Genomic DNA, 12,099 nt, shown 5'->3' with positions numbered 1-12,099 from the left:
CATCAAATTCTCTAAAGCCAGCTATGAAGACAGAATCACAGCAGACACTAAAAACAATCACATAGCCTTCAATAGTTTTATCAAGAACTTTCATGGCAATACCCAGATTTGCTCTGAGTTACTGCACAATGGTGCCTCCTATACTGCAAAAATGATGTTTGATATTACTTCTGGTGACATAAGTTTTAGTGTCTCTGACAAAATGAATTAGCCATATGTGCAATGTCTCAAAAGAGAATGAGTTTATGTGCTATTTCTCAGACATAATGGTTCAGAAACATTGCATCATAAAAAGGAAATGTGATACAATTATCCTTTACAGTACAAGGTAGCTACTCATGAAAAGTGCAAATTGAAATACAGCACCAGCTCCTCTTTGAAAAAAAAATTATTCTTCCAGTTTAGTCAAGTAATGCAATACCAATTTTCAATTAATGAACATCTCAGCAGAAGCAGCACATACATATCTAACTGCAGCTCCTAAACAAAACATATGCAGCTAGACAGTACAAAATGCACTTATAAATTACATGATGCCAATTCTATTCCCTGTACAGATCTCAGAGGACAGTCAGGAACAATGCTTACAAACAGTAAATATATAAACTATAACTGCACTGCAGAAAAAAATAAATGTATTTAAAGATGAGGGACTTTTTTATTAGTGACATTAGGCCATGCACCACACAGCATAGCAATGCATGTATCAAATTATACTCTATGTATTTTTTTTCTTAAATGAAGGAAGTACTAATCTGAATGGCATGGTCCATAGGGGAAGCATAACTGGTTCAATCAGCCCTTGGCCAATACTATAAAATGCATCATAAGCTGGTGATCATTACATTATAAGCAACTGACTTGTGACATTTAGTAAACAAATGAATAAATAAATAAGGATGTTCCTTCTACTGGCAGACCAAACAGATGGCCAGATGCATGACATACCCACCCTTCCTGCCTGCCCCACACATTCAGGGCCCATTTCTGTGCCTTGACCCAAACCCTCCTTCAATATATTTAACTAAAAGTATTTTAAACTGTAGCAAACTGTTTGCTAAAAATGTGGCAAACAGCTTCCTGCAGCTTACCCTGCCTGCGTGGAGTACTACAGTGCTCATGTTTCAATTAAAAGAAAAAAATCTTTTAAAATTGTAGCAATCTGGTTCCTACAAATGTAATAGAAAGTTGCTACAGTTTATACCCTCTCTGCACACAGCATGACAGCACTCATGTGCAGTTTAAAAAAGTCATTTTCTAAACTACAGCAATCTGATTGCTAGAGTTTATACTCCACCTACACTGAGTGTTCATGTTTTAGTTTTAAAAAAAAAAACATTTCTTGTTTGTGCTGTGGCAATCTGTTTGCTACAAATGTAGCAGACAGTTGCTACACTTTATACCCTGCTTGCATGGAAAGCTATAGTGCTCAGGTTTTATTAAAAAGAGTAAAGAACATTTTATTTTTTTACTTTTTAACTGTAGTGAACAATTTGCTGCTACAGTTTAGACCACACACACTGAGAACTACAGGACTCAGGTTTGACTTTAAATGCCATACTCGATTTTAGAAGCTGTTATTATATTAAAGAGAGACTGGGATCAGCTAATCGCACTCTCAACACTCTGCACCCCTTTCACCCCACCCCAGAAAACATCTGGTTCATAATTGTGGACTAGACACTCCCCCAGATTTACTAATCTTTCGTGCAGGACTTGTTTAGTTCTGTATGGAAGCGGCTGTTTAGGAGCAGGATGGCAGTGTGCCATGCATATTAATGAGGCGTGCCTGAGCTGCTAATCTTACACATAACATGTAAGAGTGCAGGGGGCATGTCTGAGAGCAGAGCTCACAGAATATACATGCCCCCGCAATGAAGAGCAGCAGAAAGGGCTAAGAAATGAGAGAGACTGCTCATAGGTGCCCGTATATCCCCAACAACATTCCCCCTCATGTATAACAGCAAGTAAATACAAATAAAATGAACAAACCTTTTTTTTTTTAAATCCGATTAAAGCTAACTGTAGGTGCACCGGTGTGCCCATCGCTTAGCTACAGTTAATGCAGCTTAAATGGCTGAAGAGGATAACAACAAAGATATATGCAAATGAAGCAGCATAACAATAGTGCAGTGGGCAGAGCATTTACCTTATGAGCAGGCATTCCCGGTTCGAGTCGCACTGCAGCACGTTCGATTTTACATGGCAAAGCATGTTATGACCAATATTTTTGTTGCATAACCCACTAAATAACATATATTTGTGAAATGGAGTACTGCAGTAAATGCACATGTGAGGTGTCAATGTCATAATGAATAAAGCAGTAGTAAGCAGGTTTAAGCACCAGTAAGCAGTAGTAAGCATATTTAAGCACTAGTAAGCGAGTGTAAGCCCATTTGCATGGGGGTAAGCAATGCGCACACAGGTTAAGCAATTTTGTAAGCTAACTCACTGTAAGCATATGTAACTGGAGGTTAGCAGTGCTTACCCTCTCGCAAACCTGCACAAGCCCACTTACAACTGCTCAAAAGTGCCTTAATCACTCTGTATCCAATGCCTTTACACTATAGTCACAGTAGTTGACCACCAAGCTGTCACAGCAGTATAGAAGAATGAGGTATCACCAAACAAGTTTATTATAGTGAAATCAAACTGAACCTGTGAAAGGAATCAGTATGCAGTCATATGTTCCATAACCCACTACATAACATAAATATGTGAACTGGAGTACAGCAGTAAGCCCAGAAGTGAGGTGTAATTGTAATAGAGTGTTGAAGTCTCCAACAAAACACAAGGACCCCATAGAGTGTACGCACACATTAATCATGGATACCAGGCAGATATATAAGATGTAATGAATAAGAAAAAAATACAAAGAACAGCTGCTGTATTTACCAAGGAGACCACCCGTCAAAACAAGGATGAACAATGAAGACAAAAAACAGGTCGTCTCTCCACAATGTGAATAATCAATACATTCCAATAAAATCCATAAAAGATTCTTTATTGACATAGACACCTCTATGCTTCTTCAGATATAAAACAGTGAAAATCCATTTCATTTAAATACAAAAAGAGGCAGGAAATTAAACAATTGAAAAGTCTATTATTCAATTACAATAACAATTGTCATGAGACGTTATTAATATACTATAAGACTATGTAATCATGATTCACATTTTAACCTAAACTAAATAAATATCAGTCTAAAATAACAAACTCAACCATTTAATGGAACATTCATTTCAAATACTAAATATGTCTGTCCACTAAAATCTCATTAAGTTGTTACCTAGGAGACATTGTCATAAATAAAGTGTTCAGATTACTGTTTCGGAGATAAAGAAAAACAACAGTAAAACACTGTCAAATATAACCATTTGCCGATTAACATGAACAATAGTCATTATTAATTGTTGTTGATCAGAGGCATATCAAACAATATGCCTAAAACATATCACTGGATTTTGGTGACAAAATATAAAAAATATATATATAATAAATGATGAAACCTAAAAAACATCTTAAAAATCACATAGTAAACAGAACAATATCAACCCAATATAAATGTATGTTGTAGAGTTTGAATGGGTATGATGATATGCCACAATGGTTGCCTGAAAAAGATGGCAATATAAAATTCAAACAAAAATGAAAAATAAAAAATATAAAATATAAAAAAATTTAAAAAATATCCATGAAAAACTGTATAATATGGCAATGGGAATATAAATATCAAGGTCTCCTGTTTTCCAAAACTGGTTTCACTGTAATGAAACTATTTATTCCAGGAGCTAGGTGGGCACTCAACCTTAGTATCCAACTAAGCTCAATATTAGCAAGGCGGTTCATATTATCCCCACCCCTCTCACTTGCCACCACAATTTGCAAGACCCTAAAACAAAAACTATGACTACTATTATCAACGACATGCTTGGCAAGGGCATTGACTTCATTGCCTTTCCTTATATGATAAATGTGGTTGTAGATTCTGTCTTTCAATCTCCTGGTGGTAAGACCCACATAAAATGCATTTTAAACAAAATCAAGTTTTTTGAGTCACAGGTTGCATGAAACCTGGGGGAAAAAACAAAACTCATAGTAGGGTGTTTATAGTTTTGTATGGTGGTTATAAATACACACCTATTACAGTGACCACATGGATATGTGCCCACTTTGTCCTTCTTGTAGAGGTTAGGGGTATGGATCAGAAATCGATCCTTACAAAGAATATGTTTCAAATTATCACTGTTTTTAAACATAAACCTAGGAGTTTCACCTATTATCTTTTTATTGGCGAGATCCATGGTTAAAACGTTCCAGTTTTTGATGATCACATTACTTAGCAATGTTATGTCGCTAGTGTACTTGATGATAAATGGTACTTTCATTGAACTAAATCTCCCCACTGGTCTTACTAATTTGACATTGTTGTGAATATTATCAATACTATTATTGGGTTCAGACCTACCTAATGTTGTTAATTTAATGTGCCTGACTATCTTGCTGTCATAGCCCCTATCTATAAACAGTTGCTCCATCTGGTCAGCTTCTATCAAAAGTGTGGTAGATTCTTTACTAATTCTAGATAATCTCACAAACTGACTTTTGATTATCCCAGGAAATATGTGTCTGGGGTGCATACTGTCATAGCTTAGGAGGGTGTTCTTCCAACTCGATTTTCTATATAATGAGGGAATAATTAATCCAGAGTCAGAGATTGTTAAGGAGACATCCAAAAAGTTAATACAAACACTGGATACTTAAAAAAGATGGTAGTGGAGTTTAGATATGCCAGAAAAAGCTCAAATTCTGTCTTGGTGCCCTCCTAAACAATAAGGATGTCATCTACAAAACTCTTATAGAGTTTAATCATTTTAAACTCATTGGTGTTAAAAAGATGACTCTTTTCCCAAAAGAAAACAGCTAAGTTGGCACAGGGTACCAGTTGGCAATAGGGTACCATGGCAACCCCCCATTGTTGTAAATAACACTTATCATTAAAAGCAAATACATTATTATATAAAACTAATTCAAGCAAGTGACAAACTAGTATCTGTTTGTCAGTGCTGTAGTCAGGGTCACCAACAAGTAATTCTCTTATGCCCATATTCATTTGGGATTTTTGACATCTAAGGTTATGAGTAGATAATCTTTGGTATTCACATTAAAATATAAATTAGTCAAGCATTCTAAAAGCTGGTAAGTGTCTTTAAGAATAGAAGGTATTTTGTCTACCAAAGGTCTCAGTGTATACTCAATGAAGTTGGAGATGGTAGATGTAACCCATTTCTCACCAGCGACTATGGGCCTCATAGGGATGGGAGAAATATTTTTGTGAATTTTAGGTAACCCTTTTATAATGGGTGTAACAGGAAAGTCTATACAGAAGTATTCATAAGTCTCTTTATTTATTTGTCTACACATAAGTAAGTTGTAGATGTCATTCTTAACATTTGCAATAATTTTATTAACTTCAACCGATGTTATCTCCCTGTAAGTACTATCATCAGAAAGAAGTGTCAGCATATTTTCTAAATAATCAGAGGTGTTCAAAACTACCACACCCCCTCCCTTATCTGCTGGTTTGATGGTCAAATCACCCAAGTGTGTCAATTTTGTCAGGGACTCAAATTCTTCAGTGGTAAGATTATAAAATAAATGTCTATTACATTTATTGGAATAAAGTGAATAAAAATCGTTTTCACATACTTTCAAAAAACATTCAACATTTGAAGGCATGTAACTACTCTTTCTTCTAAAGTTGAATGACTTCTTATTACTATTGTCTAAATCTACATTGTCTTTAAAATGTAATTTCAGGGAAACTGAATGACAAAATAATCGTAAATCAATCAGAGTTTCACTCAAATAATTGGTTTGTGCAGGAACAAAATTTAGTCCTTTGTTTAACAGGCTGATGTCAGAGTCTGTTAAATGAAATGCAGAAAAATTGAAAATTAAATCATTCAGTTTCTTATTTTCCTTGTTGGACCTTGCCTTTCTACGGAGTATTTTCTCTTCCTTGGTCCCCGGCTGCTGGAATGGCCCCTTGCCAGGGATTGTTAGATCCCAGTGATATGTTTTAGGCATATGGTTTGATATGCCTCTAATCAACAACGATTAATAATGACTATCATTCATGTTAATCAGCAAATGGTTATATTTGACAGTGTTTTACTGTTGTTTTTCTTTATCTCCGAAACAGTAATCTGAACACTTTATTTATGACGATGTCTCCTAGGTAACAACTTAATGAGATTTTAGTGGACAGACATATTTAGTATTTGAAATGGATGTTCCATTAGATGGTTGAGTTTCTTATTTTAGACTGATATTTATTTAGTTTAGGTTAAAATGTGAATCATGATTACATAGTCTTATAGTATATTAATAACGTCTCATGACAATTGTTATTGCAATTGAATAATAGACATTTCAATTGTTTAATTTCCCGCCTCTTTTTGTATTTAAATGAAATGGATTTTCACTGTTTTATATCTGAAGAAGCGTAGAGGTATCTACGCGAAAGCGCTCATTCTCTCTTTTATGTCAATAAAGAATCTTTTATGGATTTTATTGGAACGTATTGATTATTCACATCGTGGAGAGACGACCTGTTTTTTGTCTTCATTGTTCATGTAATGAATAAGAAATCAATGCAAAAAAGAAAATATAATGCAAAGTGTAATGTAAGCAATGCTAAGCATTGCACAGGCCAACTTGGGAGGTATAAGCAATGTGTAGGCCAGTTAACTCATTGTGCCCAGTGGTATACCCCTTTAAACAATGCCAACCTTAGATAAGCAGGTTTGCCCATAGCTTAGCCTTTTCAAAACCAGCCAGTCACGGAAAAGTGTGGGAAACCTGCCCTACTTAAACCCAACAGGCAGGAATACATCTCATAACTGGCTGTAGCTTCCCCTTGCAGGCACCATGTCAGGAAGGGGAGAGGGAGTGCACTTTCTGGAACAGCGCTGGTGCATCCAGGAGTCCAGAGTCATGGCAGGACTCCTTGTCAAAGATTATGAGCAGAGACTGCTGCAGGGCCAGTACCATTATTTCCAATATAAGGTGGAAGCCTGGGACTGTCTTGCCTGTGACCTCACCAGTGCCACTGGCATACCCTGAACTGGTAAGCAGGTCAGGCATCACTATGCCGACCTGAAGTTGCATAAGGGGAACCTCTTGAAGCAGTGGATCCAAGAGGCTAGAACGGGTGGGGTTGTCCCAGCTGTGTGTAAGTATCACCCCACTATGTGTGTAATAATTGCCAGCTCATGTATATCATGGACAGGTATGGCTAAATATTCCTCTTATTTCCTTCACAGCTGCAATGGAGTAGGTCGTGAACCAGGAGGCCCATGGAAGTCACCTGAAGAGGATGCGATGTGAGGCAGGTCAGTAATACTCTTGCATGTACTGTCACAGGAATTAAATCTAAAAGTATCAGTAAATTAATTGCCTGTATAAAACCTGCATTATTTAAGGCAAGTAGTACATACACTGGAGAATATGGCAGGAAGAGTCTCATATAGTATGGAGGTAAATAAAAGTGTAATAGCCTGACAATAAAGGTCTAACTGCTGGACTGCATGTGTATACTCTGGTATCATATGGTAATGTAGAAGTGCAATCATGTAATAGTACTGTTGTATTAAGTACTGTTACCCACACTGTGCACCATAAATAGAATGTGTAGGAATACCTGTATATGACTGGTGTTATCCCTAGAGGCAATTTAGTACAACTGAGAAACACATAGACAGAAAACAGGGAAAAAGCAGACAACAAAACCCGAATAGCACATGCAACTGAGATGTGAACTGTTGTATTGTTAGCACACACAGACATGGTTCGAATCCTGCCTGTGGTAGTAGTCTTCATACAGAATCATACCCCACAACTTTACAGATATGCCCAGAATGTCCAGTAAAATGGCCCATATCTGTTGCCTGTCAACCTGTCCCCCTGGGAAATCAGTGGGATGATCCCAGACATATAGGCAGCAAACAGGAAATACAACTGATTGACACTCATCTATGAGAACAAAGTTGGCACACTAGCAACTCCCCAAAACCTTATGAGAGTAAGAAGCCATGTATGTCCCATTTACACTCCTATGTTGTCAAGCTGTGGCCAGAGTATGTACAGTAATAGAGTGAGATCTATGTGCATAATAGTAATGTGGAATCTGGTATTGTGTGTGGCAAAATTCAGGTAGTGCTAAAGATTTCTTCCACAGGTCTGTCAGATACCAACACTGTGCCCAGAAATACAAGAATGATACCCTGTACTGGTACTGTTTACATTGGTATTGTACAGCATTGTATCTGATGCAGTTGCTCTGAATATTGAGGTATTACTCATCACTGTCACCCACACTGTCCTACAAAATATAAGTGTCTAGGAAATCTATATAAGAGTTGCAATTGTATTGTAATACAAGGTCAGAATGCAAAGGCACAGGAGAGTTATAAGACAGAAAGGAGATATACAGCAATATCTATATAGCACACACAACTGTGATGGACAGTGTTTAAGTTGTAGCCGACACAGCCATGGTCTGAATCATGTGAGTGGATACAGAATCATACCCCACAACTGTACAGATAAGACCAGAATGTCCAGTATATGGGCCCATAGCTGTTCCCTGTCCCCCTGGGAAGTCTGTGGGATGATCCCAGATGTTTAGCCAGCAAACAGGGAATACAAGTGATTGTCAAACATCTATGAAAACAAACCTGTCACTGTAGCAACTGCCAAAACTGTTAGGAGAGTAATACGCCAAGTATGTCCTATCTACACCCCCATGTTGTCAAGCTGTGAGCAGAGTGTGTACAGTAACAGAGTGAGATGTATGTGCATAATACTAATGTGTAATCTGGAACTTTTTGTGGCAACATTCAGGTAGTGCTAACAAACATTGCTCCCACAGGTACGTCGGATACGAAAACTGTGCTGATAAATAAAAACCTTTATACCCTGTACTGGTACTGTTTACTCTGGTACTGTAAGGAATTGTGAGTGTTGCAGTTTCTCTGAATAATAAAGTATAAATGATCACTGTCACCCACACTGTGCTACATAATATAACTGTGTAGGAAAGCATGCATATGGGTGTGTCAAGTCACTTAAGGTTGAAGAGGGCAATAGTCTAGATATGTCCTGGTACACCTGCATGTGGTCAAGACATGGCCAGAGTCTGTGCAGAAAGAGTTGGATAGCTATGTACACAACATCAACCCAGAATCTGGGAGTATGTGTAGAAACAGTTCTTGAGTGTTAAACTCCAAACAAGTACCCTTGACAGGAAAATACAGCAGTCTGTTCTTTGATGCAAAAATCCAAGTTTAATTCACACAAGCAGCTACCAAGGTTTAAAATCAAAGCACATAAAAGCACATAAACACCCTTCACCAGTTCAACATTTTCATCTAGTTAAAATAGACTTCATCAGATTCAGACTCATACCAAACTACACATATTTATAGCAATTATTTAAATTATCCAATCAGCAACCTTGAATAAATAGATGTATTTAAAAAGTTTAAACCTCATGCCTTGTCATTTGTAAAATAAAATGTTAAAAACACACTTAAAAGACTTGAACATTTTCATTCTAAGTGTTAATAAAGTTGCTTATCAATAAATAAGGAATAAATGCAACTAAATATTCAACATCGCACAATACAATTTTAAAAGACATATAAAATTTAAAAGCTTGCATTTAAAATGTTATGTGAACTTTTTAGTATTTCTTTGTCAAAGGCTTCCTCTAGTGACCTTTAGTGGGAATGCACACAAATAGGAAACTTTTCCTTTTGCTATTCACAAGTTAGCTGATCTCATTTTGAGTAGTGGGGCAATGGAAACATTATCATTTAAATCAGGGGGCGTCCCAGCATCTAAAGTTATTTGCCACCACATTTCCTTGTATTCAATTTTTTCTTCCCAGAATCCATTCCTTGCTTCCTTTTTTATTTGCTCCACCACAAAAAATAAGAAATTCACTCTATCACATACCTTGGTGTGCTTGTATAGAGCATTTGTTTCTTTTTTGTTTTGCATGTCATATTTTTGCTCGTAGAGCCTTCTCCTTAACTCACACTCAATTTTTCCTATATAGAAGGATCTACATTCCACACAGGTAGCCAGGTACACTATTCCAGATGATTCACAGTTAAAGTAGTCTTTGACCTCAGTCAATCTGTCCCTACTTTCTATAAATACCTGATTAGTATTTGCTATATTTCCACACTGAGAGTAGCGACCACATTTATAGGTCCCTCTTCTTCTCCTATTCCATTCCTTCCTTTTCCAGTCATTTTCTAAAATAGTCTTTAAGTTAAGCGAATTTTTATATACAATTTTGAGGAGTTCAATAGACACTCCTTCCAGGTCAGTAAAATAAACAAACCTTTCCCATTCAGTTTTTACAACCTTTCTAGCTAAACCGCAGAAGGCATTAAATTCCAATACTAATGCTTTTCCAAAGTTTTGCTCAGAGGTTGCTGTGAATGTATCCACTTCTTTAGTATTCTCTCCTAATATGGGCTTAAAATTTCCTTTTATGCCCTCATTTATTTCTGCCTTCATCCCTCTTATCAACTCGATGGGATAACCCCTATTCAGAAAAAAAAATTGTTCTAAGAATTCACGTTCATGCTGAAAATCCATTTCTGAGGGGGTCATTCTGCTTCCTCGTACATACCTTCCTTTCACTATATTCCTTTTATAATGGGGTGGGTGGGCACTTTTGTAGTGTAGAAAAGAATTGCAGAATGTAGGCTTTCTATAGACTCTTGACTCAAATCTATCTTGGTTCTTATATACTTCTATGTCAAGGTATTCAAGTTTCTCTGTGGAGCATTTGTGGGTAAATCTTAAAAAAATAGTAGTGTTGTTTATGTAATATATAAATCCTTCCAACTTGTGTATAGCCTCAATCCATAAAATTACTATATCATCTAAAAATCTCTGATAAAACATCCAGCACACCACATATTGGGATCCCAAAACATATTTCTCTTCCCATTAGGCTAGAACAAGGTTGGCATAGGTGGGAGCACATGCTGCTCCCATCGCAATGCCCTGTATCTGCTGGTAAAATTTCCCTTTAAAAAAGATGAAATTGTACTTCAGTACTAATTCCATCAATCCAGTACATACCAATTTCTCCTTTTTATTTTTTAGTAATGGATGTGGTTAGTTTATACACAAGCATAAAGCATCAGCATGGGTTGGAAGCAGTTCTTTATTTTCTGGGTGAAAGTCCTTGAACACAGTATTTAATAGAACTAATACAATTTTGCCTAGAAAATAATATATTTGAATTTAATGGAGAGATATACAAACAGTTACAATGAACAGCAATGGGGGCAGCATTTGCCCCCATGTACGCTAATCTGTTCATGGGACTGTTTGAAGATCTTCATATTTATAGAAACATATTTTATAGTAGATGTGTGGAGAAATATTACAGATACATTGATGACTTAATATTTGTGTGTAAAGATGGATTAAAATTTGTCCCTGAATTTCTAAAGGACCTTCATAACAACAAATTTGGGATAAAGTTTGATGGCATACAGCTAGGAAAGAATGTAATTTTTTTGATTTAATGGTAGAAGGTAGGGAGGATGGAAGTATTAGAACTAAAATATACAGGAAATTTGAAGAAAGGGAGTATATATTACATGGAGAAAGAAACTAATACAACAAGGTATAAATAAGGTGAATTTAAAAAGATATGGTCGAAGGGTAACTCATAATTTAATGAATGAGAGGGAAAATCAGTGTAACATAAATTTAAAAGAAAGTTTATTCTTTGTAACAAAATATACTCTATTTAGTGAGAAGTTTAAAGATGGAATAAAATATGGTTGGGATTTATTAAGAAAAGATAAACGTTTAGAACATGTTTATAATAAGAAAGTAATTTTCTCATACACCAGAGGTAGAAACCTGAAAGACTTTTTAGTGCGTGGGAATTTTGAGTTACTGGATAATGTTAGATATAGAGAAATTGGCCAACAAGGAGCTTTCCCATGTGGCAAATGCAGTATTTGCTCTTTTATAAAGAATACTTTCACAAAG

The sequence above is a fragment of the Protopterus annectens genome, chromosome 2.part2 (assembly GCF_019279795.1).
Source record: "Protopterus annectens isolate FY-2018-M chromosome 2.part2, PAN1.0, whole genome shotgun sequence".
NCBI lineage: Eukaryota > Metazoa > Chordata > Ceratodontiformes > Protopteridae > Protopterus > Protopterus annectens.
Note: the sequence above shows the minus strand (reverse complement) of the source record.